The sequence below is a fragment of the Callithrix jacchus genome, chromosome 3 (genome assembly GCF_049354715.1).
Source record: "Callithrix jacchus isolate 240 chromosome 3, calJac240_pri, whole genome shotgun sequence".
NCBI classification, from domain to species: domain Eukaryota; kingdom Metazoa; phylum Chordata; class Mammalia; order Primates; family Cebidae; genus Callithrix; species Callithrix jacchus.
The window spans coordinates 110,712,799-110,729,838 of NC_133504.1; the positions used below are offsets into that span (position 1 = coordinate 110,712,799).

The 17,040-nt window shown below is 41.8% G+C and overlaps 1 pseudogene; it reads left to right on the forward strand.

Moving 5' to 3' along the window:
* The first annotated feature begins 14,081 nt into the window (after positions 1-14,081).
* Positions 14,082-14,707, forward strand: LOC108590953 (cystatin-B pseudogene; annotated as a pseudogene).
* Positions 14,708-17,040: the final 2,333 nt, after the last annotated feature.

The window sequence follows — 17,040 nt, forward strand, 5'->3', positions numbered from 1 at the left end:
CACTCTAGCCTGGGCCACAGAGTAAAACTTCATCTCAAAAATAAATAAAAATTAAATAAAATCATAGTTTTCTGTACCACCACCACTCATTTCTACCTTGTAGAGTCAACTAATTTCACCTCTTTTACCTAGTTTGTTATTTACCTCCATGACTCGAAATAACACATTGGTATTACTATTTCTTTTTTTTTTTTTAATTTCTAGGCACAATCTATTGAATTTCCAGTATAGATGATAACAGTTACATTTTCTTTCTTTTTTTTTTTTCTTGTCTCACTTTGTTGCCCAGGCTGGCGTGCAATGGCATATCTTGGCTCACTGCAACCTCTGCCTCCTGGGTTCAAGCGATTTTCCTGCCTCAGCATCCCTAGTAGCTGGGATGACAGGCATGTACCACCATACCTGGATAATTTTTGTATTTTTGTAGGGATGGGGTTTCACCATGTTGGCCAAGCTGGTCTTGAATTCTTGATCTCAAGTGATCCATCCGCCTCAGCCTCCCAAAGAGCTGGAATTACAGGCATGAGCCACCAGGCCTGGCCTATTTTTTTCTTAACCTTACCACAGAGCCACAGATGTAGATGTATTTCCTTTTTCCTCTAAATATATCCTTAGGTTATGTTATAATTTGTCTTAGATCAGTATTAAATGTTAACATTATTGTGACTATGTATCTTAGTCCATTTGGGCTGATACAACAAAATACTATGAACTGGGTAGTTTATACACAATAGAAATGTATTTTTTACAGTTATGAAAATTGGAAAGTCCAAGATCAAGGAGGCAGCAGAAGCCTGCTGAGGTCCTGTTCCTTATAGATAGCTCCTATCCACGAAGATAGGAACTCATGTGAAGACACAGGTAGGGGGCTATGTACTCAAGTTGGAAGGAACCATTGCATGGTGGAAGGGACTAGCTAGCTCCACAGAGCTGCTTTTATAAGGTCATTAATCCCATTCATGAGGGCCCCACCTTTGTGACCTAATCACCTTCCAAAAGGCTCTTAATATCATTACCTTGGGAGTTAAGATTTCAACATAGAATATTTGGGGGACATAAACATTCATACCACAGCAGTATGTGAACATTTCAGAACTGAACTATGTAGTAAACTATGATTAATTTTTCCTTCCTGTTACTTTCTTTTTGCAGGATTTACAAATTTAGTAATTAGATTTAGTTATTGCTTAGTTTCCCATGTATTTGTCATGAAGTATTTATTTGTTAACTCCAAGCTCCTTGCCAGTTGTTAGTCCTCTCAAAACATTCTGATGTATTTTATTATTTCACCTTCCTGAGAAGTCCCTTAAGAGGTCTCGTCTGGCTGGACTGTTTATTTCCACACTTAGAGCAAACTTTTATTCTGTGATTTTGACATTATCCTCCTGGGGATTCACTTCACTTTCTTCTGTGCAGATGCCCCTGTTTCTTATGTGATCATCTTCTTTCTTGGTTACTGCTTTATTTTGGTGTAGCAGCCTCTCCAGTAGTCACCTGAGGTAGGATAGATGTCAGGAAAATTTTTAAGGTCTTCTTGTCTAGAGTCTTAATTTTACTCTCAAGATGTAATTAACAGCTTGACTGGGTATAGCATTGTAGGTTGTAAATAATATTCCTACAAAATTTTGAAGACTTTGTTCATTTCATTTTTTTTTTTTTTTTTGAGACAGAGTCTCACTCTGTCTCCCAAGCTGGAGTGCAGTGGTGCCATTTTGGCTCACTGCAGCCTCTGCTTCCTGGGTTCAAGTGATTCTCCTGCCTCAGTCTCCCAAGTAGCTGGGATTATAGGCACGTGTCACCACGCCCAGCTAATTTTTGTATTTTTAGTAGAGATAAGAGTTTTACCATGTTGGCCAGGCTGATCTTGAACTCCTAACCTCAGGTGATCTCCATGCCTTGGCCTCCCAAAGTGCTGAGATTATAGGTATGAGCCGCCGTGCCTAGCCTGTTCTTTTTATGTTCTTTTTAGTTTTATTATTGTCAGCATTCTGAAGCCATCTTTACTCTGGATCTTTCCTTGAGATCTGCTTTTTCTCCCTGGAAGATTATGGCAGCTTCACCTAGATCCCAGTATTCTGATAGGAATCATGATGTAAGTCTGTTCACATCCAGTATGGTACAGTGATTTAGAGCACTGAGTGTTGGGCATGGGCCAGCTGGGGTCGAATGCCAGTTTCATCACTTACTGTGTTGCCTTGGACAGTTTATTTTATTTTTCTCAGCTTTAATTTCTATATCTGTAAAAGGTGGATAATGATGGTTTTGACAAGGAAATGAGTTAAATATATTAAAGCAGTTAGAACAGTGCCTGGCACAGAGGAAGCCCGAACACCATTTATGTTAGCTACTCTTGCCATTATCCATTATACTTGACATGCTTCGAACCCTTGCAATCTAGAAACTCAGGTCCCTCACTTCTAGGAAATTATCTCAAAAATAAACTTATATATATTTCTGTCTTTTCCTTTTCCCAACACTTTCTAGAAGTACTATTATTCATGTACTGTACTGGTTTTCTAATTTTTTATCTTTTATCTCTTGCTTTTTGTTTTTAATCTCTTTGCCTTTTGCCGCAATTTGTGGGAGATCCTCTCAGTTTTCCAACCACCATAAGTTTTTCTTTTCTACTATTTCCTTTTCTTTTTCTTGTTTTCTTTTTTTTGAGATGGAGTCTCACTCTGTAGCCCAGGCTGCAGTGCAGTGGCATGATCTTGGCTCACTGCAACCTCTGCCTCCTGGGTCCCAGTTCAAGCAATTCTCCTACCTCAGCCTCCCAAGTAGCGGGGATTACAGGCATGAGCTACCAGGCCCAGCTAATTTTATTTTTTTTTTGTATTTTTTTGTAGAGACGGGGTTTCACCATGTTGGCCAGTCTGGTCTTAAACTCCTGACCTTGTGATCCACCCACCTGGGCCTCCCAAAGTGCTGAGATTACAGGTGTGAGCCACATAGACCGGCCTCTTTTCTGCTATTATATTCTTATTTTTTTCTCTGAATACTTGCCCTTCTCCTTTGTAAAAGGTAATCTGTTTTATTCATAATTGCTTGTCTTTTCTTATCTGTGAAGATACAAAATAGATTTCTTCTCACTGCATTGTATGTGTTCCCTCAAAGCTGTTTTTCTGCTTATTTTTGTCTCCATCTGTCGTGTGAAAAGCTCTTGTAGTAATCCAGGTGTGACAAAGTACACGCCTTAAGGAAGTGAAGGTGGAGTAGATGATGCAGCTCTGACTCAAGAATTGTAGAAAAAGTAGAAGTCACAGTGTAGCTTAGGGAAAAGGATGTGAGTGAATGAAAGGGAGGAACCTAGGATGACTTCCAGATTGTGGGCTTGGGCCATGGGGTAAATGCTGTCGTCAGAGATAATGGGAAAGGAAGAATTGTCTTAGGCATGTAGAATATTCATTTTGTTTTAGGTTGGTATTTGAAGCTCTCAGGAGACACTCGAGTGGAGATTTCCAATGGCAGTGGGCTTTACAGATGTGCTGTTCAGGAAAGGGAAAGTGGAAAGATGAAAACTGAAGCCATGGATGTCTTTGAGCTCATCTAGGGAGACTATGCAGAATAAAAAAGAGACAGTAAACAGCCTAAAACCTTGGCTGGCAGCATAGAAGAGGCAGATCTTTAGAAAAAAATGAACTGGATATCTAAACCCCAGGTGAATTGTGTGCTGTAATGTTTTGTTTCTTTCAGATTGAGTCTTGTTCTGTCGCTCAGGCTGGAGTGAGTGGCGTGACCTCAGCTTGCTGCAACCTCTGCCTCCCATGTTCAAGCGATTCTCTTGCCTCAGCCTCCTGAGTAGCTGGGACTGCAGGCATGCACCACCACATTAGGCTAATTTTCGTGTTTTTAGTAGAGAAAGAATTTCACCACGTTGACCAGGCTTGGCTTGAACTCCTAACCTCAAGTAATCCATCTGCCTCCCAAAGTGGTGGGATTACAGGCATGAGCCACCACACTTGGTCTGGTGCTGTAATTTTTTAAAATGAAGAATAGTTTGGCATATACTTTTAAAAATCAGTTATTTACTTAGGTTCTTAAGAAATTCAGAACACCAATTTATGAGGATACATTCCTTTTTTTCTGAGACAGGGTCTCATTTTGTTGCCCAGGCTGGAGTGCAGTGGCTTCATCTTGGCTCACTGCAACTTCTGCCTCCTGGGTCAGGTGATCCTCCCACCTCAGAATCTTGAGTAGCTGGGACCACAGGCATCCATCACCACACCTGGCTAATTTTTTCTTCGGTGTTTTTAGTAGAGATGCTGTTTTGGCACGTTGCCCAGGCTAATCTCAAACTCCTGAGCTCCCTGCATCTCCCAGCTTCAGCCTCCCAAAGTGCTGGGACTATAGGCATGAGCTGCCACGCCTGGCCTGTGAGGATAAATTCCATTTGTCAGGGCAAACACAGATCACAGCTAGCCCTGGAGCTGAGGAATAGCTTTGATTTTTGGTAAAATCTATGAGTTCACAGCTTTCTGGTCAATTTTGTGCTGCTCTGTACTCTTGTATTTCTCTTTTTCTGTGTTGAAGATCTCACCTCCCTGGTGTCTGGGTTTCCGCAGCTGCTGCTTCTTGGAGTAAGCATCAGTAAGATGCTTTGGGATTTTTACATTGCTGATATGAATTTTGGTTGAGGTGGCAATGACAGATTTCTGGTGCGTTCTTTGTAGAGGATCTTGATTGACGACCAGAGGTCCAGTCACAAGTAACAAGCCACTAGCCAGGTGCTTTAGGAAAACCACTCTTTTGCCTCTGTGGCGCCCATTGAGGATGACCAGAATGGTCCCGGGAGTGATGCTGGTTTGCAGTTTTCTTGTGTGCTGACTGAAGGGTTTTTTTCTGTGGCTCAACAGCTTTTGAGGCACATCTTCAGTAGGATAACATCTAGGCATTTTGCAATGTTTAACTACCCAGGAACCATCGTTCTTGTCACCACCAAATGGTTTTGTAACAGTTGCAAGAAGCTTCTCCTTTTTCATTTCAACCTTGGATATAGCAGCTGAATATCTTTCCTTGTACATGGCAGATTGGAAATATCTGCCAATTCCTTTGACAAGGACAAGATTTCAGCTGCAACGGGGCTTCTCCTGCACTTTTTAGCCTTGAAGTTACCCCTTTTCACCTTGCCACCAGCATCAGCCTTCTTGTCTTCGGGTTTCTTCTCTTTAGGATCTGGCTTCTCAGCTTTTTCACCCTCCATCTTGCAAGATGGGAAAGGGAACTCGGCATAGAAATTGAACAGTGAATGATTAGAATATGGAATCTTTTTATTTTCAGTTGACAAAGCATATCAAACTTTATCCGTGAGAACATTTTATCTAATAACAAAGAAAAAACAGAGGAAAGAAAAAAATTAGCAAGAGTTTATTATATACTTGAAACTCTTCTAGGTGCTCTATTTCTATCCTTTAGTCCTTATCATAGCTCTGCAAGGGAGAAAGGGGCAAGAAAGAGCAGAGTTCTAATATTAGGAGAAGAAGGTCTGGGGATGGGGCTGGGCCAGGCTCTTGATGAGGCAGTACTTACTGTCAACGCCGCCAGCAGTTGACAGAGCAGCAAGAATGGAGGGAAAAGGCTCTCCTTTGCTCACTGTATGTATCTCAGGATCTTGTTTCCACTAACTAGGACAGAAGTTTCTCTAACCTCTTTTCATCGTTTTGTTTTATTTTATTTTATTTAGAAACACGGTCTTGGCTAGGTGCAGTAGCTCATTTTTCTAATCCCAGCACTTTGGGAGTCCAAGGTGGTGGGATCTCAAGGTCAGGAGATTGAGACCATCCTGGCCAACATGGTGAAACCCTGTCTCTATTAAAATACAAAAAAAATTAGCTGGGTGTGGTGGCGCATACCTGTAGTCCCAGCTACTCTGGAGGCTGAGGCAGGAGAATTGCTTGAACCCGGGCGGCAGAGGTTGCAGTGAGCCAAGATCGTGCCATTGCACTCCAGCTCTGGCAACAGAGCAAGACTCCATCTCAAAACAAAACAAAAAAAGAAACACAGTCTTGCTCTGTTGCTCCGGGCTGGAGTGCAGTGGCATCATCATAGCTCACTGCAGCTTCAGGCTTGTGGCCTCAAATGATCCTCCTGCTTTGGCCTCCCAAAGTGCTGAGATTACAGGCAGGAGCCACTGTACATAATAACCTCTTTTCATTGTAGTACTAAGAGCAGTCATCTTCTTTCCTATTCCAGTAAATGGCACCATTTTTATTCCATTGCTTAGGCCAGAAACCCAGGGGGTCATCTGTGATTCTTCCGGGTCCTTCACCTCCTCTTTGGTCCAATCTCTTGGCACATATCATGGGCTCTACCTCCTGAATGTATCTCACGTGTATCAATTTCTCTCTTACATCTATCACCCTCACCCTAGTCTCCATCATCTCTTGTTTGGAATATGGAGAGGGCCTCTTATCTGACCTCCTTGCTTCTGTTCTTGACGTTCCTATTGTCTATCCTCAACAACCATGGTGATATTTTAAAAATGGCAATCATGTTACTGTCAAGAAGATCCTGTCACTCCCCTAAGTAATGCCGTTTCCCATGGCCTATCAGGCCCTGTGCTTTCTGACACTTGCCTTGCTCTCTGACCTCATTCCTCCCACTCATCACCCAGCCCCACTCGGCTCTAGCACTGAGGCCTGCTTGCTGTCTAGATACATTAGACTTGTTCCTGCCTTAGAGTCTTTGTACTTGCTTATTTTCTCCAACATTCTTAGCCCTCACAATTTTGCAGGGCTGCCTCCTGATTATTGAGGACTTGGCTCAAATAACGTCTGCTGAGGGAGGCCTCCTGGGACCTCCCCACCCCCCCCCAGGGAAATCGGCCTTTCCTTTACTCAGTCACTTGCAGTGACAGCACCTTATTTTAGTTCCTTTAAAGCACTCATATCACTTTTGGCAATCATTTATTTGCTTGATTTTTTATTTGCCTGTATTTCTCTTTGTTTCTAGTGTCTACAATACCTACCCAGAGTAGTCACTCTATTACTATCAGTATTTGTTGGATAAATCATTGTATTACTTTAAAAATTTGTTGAAGCCAGGTGTGGTGGCACGGCCAGTAGTCCCAGCTACTCAAGAAAGAGGCTGAAGTGGAAGGATCACTTGAGCCCAGGTGTTCAAGGCTGCAGTGAGCTATAATCACGTCTTTTTCACTCCAGCTTGGGCAACAGAGTGACACCCTGTCTCTAATCACTTTTTTAAAAGTATTGTTGAAAAGGTGCCACTTTTTTTTTTTTTTTTTTTTTTGAGACAGGGTCTCACTCCAATGTCCAGGCTGGAGTGCAGTGGTGCAATCATGGCTCACTACAGCCTCAACTTCCTGTACTCAGGTGATTCTCCCAGCTCAGCCTCCTGAGTAACCGAGACTACAGTTATGCACCTCCTTGCCTGGCTAATTTTTTGTATCTTTAGTAGAGATAGTGTTTCGACATGTTGCTAAGGATGGTCTTGAACTCCTGACTCAAGCTATTCGCCCAAAGTGCTGGGATTACAGGTGTGAGCCACCACAAACGACCAAAAGGGACCACTTTTGAAGAACGCTTAAGGGGTTTGATATTCTTTGACCCACATATTTTTCAGCTTTATTGAGGTATAATTGGCTGTGACATAAACTGCACCTGTTTAAGGTACACGGTTTGATGAGTTTTGACATGTGTCTGCATCTTTGGGGCACCCTCACAGTCAAGCTAATAATGAACATGCCATTGGCCTAAAAGTTTTCTTGAGCCTCTTGTAATTCATCCCGTCTCATTGTTCTTCTTCCACCACCAGACTCTGGGCAACCACTGATATGTCTGCTTTCTGGCACTATAAATTGGTTTGTATTTTGATAATTTTATATCAATAGCATCATTCAGTTACTATATTTTGGTTTCTTATGTTCAGCATAGTTATTTTAAGATTCGTCTGTGTTATTGCATGAATGTTCCTTTTTATTGCTGAGTAGGATTCTATTGTCTGGATGTATCACACTTTGTTTATCCATGAACTTTTTGATAAACATTTGGGTTGTTTCCAGTTCTTAGTGCTTACAAATAAAGCTGCCGTGAATGTGAGCATTATCTGGGCATTGTTCTCATTTCTTTGGAGTAAATACCTCCAGGAGAGAAGTGGCTGGGTTATAGGTGCATGTTTAGTTGGACACATTGTCAAATCTCTGTTTTAGTTCTGAGGGAACTGGGGGCTAGGTGAAGGATCTGTAACTTACCCAAGGTGACACACCCTTTTTTTTTTTCTTTTTGAGACAAGGTCTCACTCTGTCGATGGAGGGTAATGGCCCAATCATGGCTAACTGCAGCATTGACCTCCTGGGTTCAAGCAATCGTCCCATCTCAGCCTAAGATGTATCTAGGACTACAGGCACCCACAACCACCCTAGCTAATTTTGGCTTTTTTTTTTTTTTTTTTTTTTTTTTTCCCCAAAATAAGGATTTAGCCTTATTGCCTAGGCTGGTCTCAAACTCCTGGGCTCAAGCGATCCACCTGCCTTGGCCTCCCAAATTGTTGGGATTACAGGTGTGAGACCCTGCACCTTGCCTCAAGGTGATACAACTTTTAAGGGAATGATGAGATGCAGGTCTAGATTCCTGTCACTTTGAAGTTTATTATTTTCCAGAAGCTGGTGCTGTTGAGTTGCTTGCTTGGTCCACTTTTGACCTGGGGCCTGTATGGCCTGTTGATATCTGCTGACACCCTGCTGACACTCTGCTCTCATTAAGGCCTCTAGGACCTGCTGATGCCTGGATGAATGTGTGGCTTTTTTGTTCTTGTTTTCATGACACACTATGATTCTGTAGCCTGCACGTCTTGCTTACTGGGACTAGTAGGTGTTGCTTACTTAGTACTTATGCAGCCAGGGTTTGCTGAGGCTGGTTTCAGCCAGCATTGTGCTAAGTAAGGTCCTTGCTGGCCCATGTGTTTGATAAATAACTTTACTTAAGGTGGGTGAGGACTGTTAGAGACAGAATGCTTGTTCCCAGGTGTTGCAAGGAAAAATTAGCATTCAGACAAAAAGTTTTCTCAGTGAGGCAATTTTACTTTCTGTAGAAAGGGTGCTCCCATTGGCCATCTTGCCGTAAGAGTACAGTGAACAAAGGAAAGGCAGGAATATTTCTTCCTTTAGTATTGGGTGTTTACTGCTGTGTCCAATCTCCATTGGTTGGAACCAGACCTCACAATCTAAACTGAACCTGATTGGCTAACAACTTAAAACTTTTCTAAGTAGGTAAAGGAAATGGAGAACAAAGGAAAAGAGGAAGTTGCTTGTGAAAGGACTTAGAAAAGTAATGACATTCCCCGATAAGGAAGGAGCATAGGCTGTGAGTTGGGACATGCTTGTGAGCATGTCCAGCACAAATATCTTAGTTAAAGTACAAGGACTTAGAATGTACTTATTTCCTTATGTCTGACAGCTTCATGGGATAGGGCTTAACAAAAAGTTATTAGCAAAAAAGCAAGAAGTCTTTGAAGAAAGTTAGTCTCTGAAAGAAACTATTATTTCTAACATTTATTATTATTATTCTTTAACAAGAAGGGAAACTTTGAAGAGGAAGTTACTACTTTCCACAAAGCCTATGTGCAATTTGCTTCAGGCCCAGTAAATATGGGCATTTCTCTTTAAAAACACCACTTAAGGTGACCTGAGTCCAGGAATTTGAGGTTATAGTGAACTATGATCACACCACTGCACTTCAGCCTGTGTGACAGAGTGAGACGCTGTCTCAAAAAAAAAAAAAAACCAAAACCAAAACCAAAAACAAACAAAAAAAGCAATCAGCAATTGAAGAGCTTCCATAGCTTCAGTGATGAACCAAAGTGAGACTCTCATGTAATTAGTTTCTTGGGCTAAAACTGCTTGCTTAGGTCACAATAGTTAAAAATCCAACTGCACAATTGTAAAGTTGAGTCTTATTATCCAGGAATAATCTCTGGAGATTTTCAAGGTTAAAATGCACAGCCTGCCTCTCGAATCTAAGGCACAAAGTCATATACCCAGACCCCACCAGAATCCTTGTTATTTTGGTCCCCACATTCCACCTTAATTCTCAACACTTCTGGTTAAATATAGCCGATGCTAGAGTTTTGAGGGGCACCAAAAATATGATATCATTGTTCTTTGTCTAGGATCTGGATCAAATGTGAAATAATACCAAAGAGTAAACAGGTAGGAAATCTAAACAGCAGCTTTATGACTGCAAAACCTCACATCGAAGACACGGCTTGTATAGGGGCAAGTGGGCCCCACATTAAAATTTAAAATAAGATAAATTTCCCTAGCCAATCTCTGGCAGTTCTGGGCCACAGCAGGCCTTCTGGGCAGCAGGGCCATTTTCAGCAAGTGTCCTAAAACCTATAAAAAGAATAGTGTTTTTTTTTTAGACGTTTTCTCACTCTGTCTTCCAGGCTGGAGTCCAGTGGCACAATCTTGGCTCACTGCAATGTCCACCTTCCAGATCCAAGTGATTCTCTTGCCTCAGCCTCCAGAGTAGCTGGGAATACAGGCAGGCACCAACATGCCTGGCTAATTTTTGTATTTTTAGTAGAGATGGGGTTTCACCATGTTAGCCAGGATGGTCTTGAACTCCTGGCCTCAAGCAATCCACCCTCCTTGGCCTCCCAAAGTGCTGGGATTACAGTCATGAGCCACCATGCCTGGCCTTTTTAATTTTTAAATGTTATTTATTTATTTTTGAGACGGAGTTTCGTTCTTGTTTACCCAGGCAGGAGTGCAATGGCGTGATCTAGGCTCACCGCAACCTCCGCCTCCTGGGTTCAGGCAATTCTCCTGCCTCAGCCTCCTGAGTAGCTGGGATTACAGGCATGCGCCAGTATGCCCAGCTAATTTTTTGTATATTTAGTAGAGACGGGGTTTCAGCATGTTGACCAGGATGGTCTCGATCTCTTGACCTCGTGATCCACCCACGTCGGCCTCCCAAAGTGCTGGGATTACAGGCATGAGCCACCGTGCCCGGCCCATTAAATTTTATTTATTAATTAATTTTTAAAATTTCAATAGCTTTAGGGATATGAGTGGTGTTTTACATGGATGAATTTTATAGTGGCAAAGTCTGGATTTTTAGTTCACCCAACACCGGAATAGTGCAGATTGTACACTATAGGTAGTTTTTCATCCCACATTACCCCATTACCCACCTCTGATTCTCTAATGTTCATTATACCACTCAGTATGCCACTGCACATCCATAGCTTAACTCCCACTTATAAATGAGAACATATGGTCTTCAGTTTTCTGTTCCCGAGTTGCTTCATTTCCATCAATAATGGTCTCTAGTTCCATAGTTGCAAAAGACATTTTTTTAATGGCTGAATAGTATTCCATGGCATATAAAAGACCACATTTTTTCTCTTTCCTTCCTTCCTTCCTTCTCTTTCTTTCCTTTTTCTTTTCTTTCTCTTTCATTCTTCTTTCTTTCTTTCTCTCTTTTTTCTTTCTTTCTCTCTCTCTTTCTTTCTTTCTTCTTCGTTTTTTTTTTTTTGGTGGAGTCTCGCTCTTGTTGCCCAGGCTGGTGTGCAATGGAGCCATCTCAGCTCACTGCAACCTTTGCCTCCCAGATTTGAGCGATTCTCCTGCCTCAGCCTCATGAGTAGCTGAGATTACAGGCATGCACCACCATGCCTGGCTAATTTTTTTGTATTTTTAGTAGAGACAGGGTTTTTCCATGTTGGTCAGACAGGTCTCAAACTCCCAACCTCAGGTGATCCACCCACCTTGTCCTCCCAAAGTGCTGGGATTGCAGGTGTGAGCCACCACGCCCGATCAGTAACACATTTTCTTTATCCACTCATCGGTTGATGGACACTTAGGTTGATTCCACATCTTGGCAGTTGTGAATTGTACTGTGATAAACATATATGTGCAGTTGTCTTTTTAATATAATGACTTCTTTTCCTTTGGGCGGATGCCCAGTAGTGAGATTGTTAGATTAAATGGTAGATCTACTTCTAATTCTTTGAGAAATCTCCCTACTGTTAGCCATAGAGGTTATACTAATTCACTTTCCCACTAGCAGTGTTTAGGCAAAGAATCTAGTGATCTTGACTTTCTGTATTTGTAACAAAGGGCATAATCTATTAGTCTGAATTAATCTCTAGAGAAGGAAAAAGCTGTATAAGTCATTCTACTGGGAGCCTCAGGTCCTATTTTTGGATTTTCTCCTAATAGGCTCCTATTGTTCTTCTTAGTGTCAGTCCTTCTCTTTTGCTTTTTTTTTTTTTTTTTTTTTTGAGACAGGGTTTCTCTGTCACCCAGGCTGGAGTGCAGTGGTGTGATCTTGACTCACTGTAACCTCTGTCTGGAGGGTGAAGCAATTCTTGTGCCTCAGCAGTCCAAATATCTGGAACTACAGACGTGAGTCACCAGCTAATTTTTGTATTTTTTATAGAGACAGGGTTTCACCATGTTGCCCAGGCTGGTCTCCAACTCCTGAGCTCAAGCGATCTGCCTGCCTCAGCCTCCCAAAGTGCTGGAATTATAGGCGTGAGCCACCGGGCCTGGCCCACCTTTGTTTCTAGTCATCCACCTCCATGCTAAAGGACTGCTTTTCACTTTTGAAACTTTCATAGCATTCAAATGTAGATGTAACCTTTGTAGACTTTAGTTGCAACTGCCATTTTTTCCTACATCAATTAACTCTATAAAATTAACTCCTTCCAAGTGCCAGAAGAAAACTCCTGTCTCTTACTATTTTAGAGATTGCTCATCATATGTCTGTTTCCTGTTGGAATTTAAATTTACTCTCCCACTCTCACCAACTATGTAGAACAGGTAAGACAAGCATACTGTGAACCCAACAAATGAGCAAACATTTCCTAGCCTGGTTCACTTGCACTGCCACGTCCTCCTCAGGTGCTGCATTGCATCAAAACTCAGGTGTATCCAGGAGAGTGACTGTCAGAATTCTAGCATTGCAGCTTGTGGAATTGCTTTACAAAGGTAATAGAAATAGCTGGCATAACTTCCTTAAAACCAAGAGGAGAGTTATTTCCTAATGGTGGCCTTCTTTTATTATGAGATCACATAAGTACATACATATTTTGTTTTCTCATGACCCTTTTAGTATTTGAAAGAATTTTCTAAGTTTTGCTAACAAAAGGCTTTGGAAAACAAATAGGAAAATTGGAAGCAGGAAAAAAGAAGGATTTTTTTTTTTTTATTCTGACAGTGTTATTTTTCTAGGTTAGATGAAACAGATGTTACTACTATCACTGATCACCCAAATAGCTAATATTTACTGAGCACTTAAAATGCCCCAGGCATAGTAGCTAGCATGGTCAGATGGAAGGCTGAAAGTTTATACCAGATGCCTGGGATTGATCCCCAGTTTTTCTAAGAAATGCTTGAGCTCCGCAACACTCTTCGTTCAGATTAATTCTATCTAGAGTGCTAGGTGCATATCCTCCTTGCCTAGCAATTGAGGATGAAGAAAAATACTTCTATTACTTTGTAGTTAGGCCTTAGGGTTTAACTTCTGTTTAAAAAGTATCAGGAAAGGATGAGTGACCACTTTAGTACTAGTGAAAAATATCTCATTTGCTCTGGTTTCATCTCCTTGGGGGGCTGTTGGTCATTGTGGAGAAGGGTCTGTTTTGCTTATGTACTCTTTTAGGGAGGCCACTAAAAAGTAGTTTAGAAACTAGGATGAGTGCTAGGAAATATTTTTGTATTTAGGACCATGAATTTTTTAATGATGTAATTACTTCAAAACAAAAGTTATTCAGACATATGAATTAAAATACTACCCTGTTGGCATAGATATTATTCTTTTAGAATGCCAGTTAACATGTTTACTGTGTACCTGTGTTTAGACCTTGTAAGGCACATGAATTAAAGGTTTAGTGCTGATAAGTTGAGTAGTAGTAATCAGGATATGGTTTAGCTTGAGTGGCAAGAATAATATTTTATACAATTGAAACCCATGAAGTTTTATTATTTTACTTTTCATATATGGTATAGGCTCAGGAGTCAACCTCTGCCATCTTGCCTTGCTGTTTACTAACTTAGTCTGTGGTAAGTTGTTTAATTGCAGTCAGCCTCTATTCACTCATGGGTCAATGAAGACAAAATGGTACCTACTTGACTGGGGTTCTTGGGAGGAGGAAATGAATTACCTAAGGGACCTATCACAGGGCCTGGTACATGGAAGACCCTGTGATGGGTCCCTTAGGTAATTTGTTTAGAAAAGACTCAGCAAATGGTAGTTATTATCATAGAAAATCAGTATCGGCCCAGTCCCCTCGCCGAGTCCCTCCGCTGCCGCCACGATGATGTGCGGGCGCCCTCTGCTGCGCAGCCGGCCACCGCCGAGACCCAGAACATGGCGGACCAGGTGAGGTCCCAGCTTGAAGAAAATGAAAACAAGAAGTTCCCCGTGTTCGAGGCTGTGTCCTTCAGGAGCCAGGTGGTTGCGGGGAAGAACTACTTCATCAAGGTACATGTCAGTGACGAGGAATTTGTCCACTTGCGAGTATTCCAAAGTCTCCGTCACGAAAACAAGCCTTTGGCCTTGTCTAACTACCAGACCAACAAGGCCAAGCACGATGAGCTGTCCTATTTCTGACCCTGACTTTGGGCAGGGTCCTGCCACCAGAAGGCTGGTAATTAAGTGATTCTGCCTGGACCACAGCTTGCACTTGGGATCATAAAATGAGCATCTCCTGGCTGCGCCCCTCAGGTGGAAGGGGCCGGATGTAGCAGCTGCTCTTGCATTTCTGTTCCTAAAGTTCATTGTGTTGATTTTTTCCCCTTCCAATCAGGGATCTTAATTACTTTCAAAATATTTTCAAAAAATAAAATATATATTTTAAAAATAAAAAAAAAAAAAAAGAAAAGAGAAAGAAAATCAGTGTCAGTAATTTGCTCCATGACAGACAAACTCTATGAATCTCATTTATTACAACTCGCAATACATTTTCTTTTCATAATTCTAGGATTTTAGTCAATGAGTTATAGACGTAATAATAACTGATCTGATTAGCTGTGGCCAGAAAAGGTTGTTGGGAAAAGGACCACAAATGCTACTATAAATAGCATGTTACCAGTGCAGGGTAAACGAGTCTTTCCAGTTAGTTTTGTTGACAAGATGCTTTGTTTTCCCTTCTGTCATTTTATCCTGAAGGTGGAGCAGGTGCTGTTTCAGGCTAAACACGTTGCAGTCCCATCTACCACCCTTCTCTAGGTCCTGACTTGGCCTGTCAGTTCTCCTCATGCCCTTGGATTTCATTTTCTGCAGGCATCTCTTACTAGAAGCTTGGTATTTATTAGGCTCCCTTATAAAAACCTAAGAACAAATACAATCGAGTCATTTCAACATTCCAGCTTCTCATGGAGTCATCAGGATGTTATCAGCCTGTAGGAGCAACTGGAATTAACCACAACTCCCCCTATTTTTATTCCTTTTCCTTCAGTTTCTTTTTTCTAGATGTTAAAAATGGTAATTGCCAGCCATTTCAAAGATAGCAGATAGTACAAAAAACACAAAGAAGAACAAATAATCACTAATTCAGCATACAGAAGCAATCATTATGAAAATTTTGGAGTTTCTCCATTTAGTTGCTTATTATTTTAACATGGATAGGAGCATTCTGTTTGCCTATCAATAAGAAAAAAAAGATCATGTTTAATCTTATAAATATTTCTCCTTGTTAACATGTTTACTTTAAAAAAATTTTTAAATTTTTATTTTTTGAGGCAGAATCTCACTCTGTCACCCAGGATGGAGTGCAGTGGGGTGATCATGGCTCAGTGTAGCTTAGACCTCCCAGGCTCAAGTGATTCTCCCACCTCAGCCTTCTGAGTAGCTGGGACTACAGGTGCACATCACCATGCCTGGCTAATTAAAAACAATTTTTATTTTTTGTAGAGGTAGAGTCTCACTATGTTGCCCAGGCTGGACTTGAATTCCTGGGCTCAAGTGATCCCTCCCACCTCCGCCTCCCACCTCAGTGGGAGGATTGCTTAAGTTTAGGAGTTCGATTGCTTAAGTTTAGGAGTTCGAAAGCAGCCTGGACAACATGGCAAAATCCCATATCTACAAAAAATATAAAAATTAGCCAGGCATGGTAGTGTTGATTGTAGTCCCAGTAGCAGCTACTAGGGAGGCTGAGGTGGGAGAATCACCTAAGTCCCAGAGGTCAAGGCTTCAGTGAGCCATAATAGCACCACAGTATTCCAGCCTGGGTGACAGAATGAGAACCTGTCTCAAAAAAAAAAAACAAAACACAAAAAAACTAGTGGTGATGTTGTCCTGGTTTGTTTTCTTCTTCTTTTTTTTGAAATGGAGTCTTGCTCTATTGCCCAGGCTGGAGTGCAATGGCATGATCTCAGTTCACTGCAACCTCCGCTTCCCAAGTTCATGTGATTCTTTTGCCTCAGCCTTTTGAGTAGCTGGGATTCCAGTTGTGCGCCACCATGCCCAGCTAATTTTTATACTTTTAGTAGAGTTGGGGTTTCACCATCATGGTTAGACTGGTCTCGAACTCCTGACCTCAGGTGATCCTCCCGCCTAAGCCTCCCAAAGTGCTGGGATTACAAGTATGAGCCATCATGCCTGGCTGTTTTCTGTTGCTATTACAGAGTACCACAGACTAAGTAATTTATAAAGAAAAGAGATTTATTTTGTTCATGGTTCTGGAGGCTGGGAAGCCCAAAATCATGGGCTTTCCATCACATCTGACCAGGCCTTCTTGCTGCATCATAACATGTTAGAAGGAAGGCATCACATGGAGAAAGCTCAAGAAACAGAGAGAGGGAGGGGGCCAAACTTACCCTCTCTCTGTGGTCCGGGCTGGAGTGCAGTGGCAGGATCTTGGCTTACTGCAACTTCTGCCTCTTGGGTTCAAGGAATGTCTTAGCCTCCTGAGTAGCTGGGACTACAGGCATGCATCACCAAGCCCGGCTAATTTTTGTATTTTTAGTAGAGGCTGGGTTTTGCCAGGCTGGTCTCAAACTCCTGACCTTGGGTGATCCACTGGCCTCGGCCTCCCAAAGTGCTGGGATTTTACAAGCATGAGCCATCATGCCAG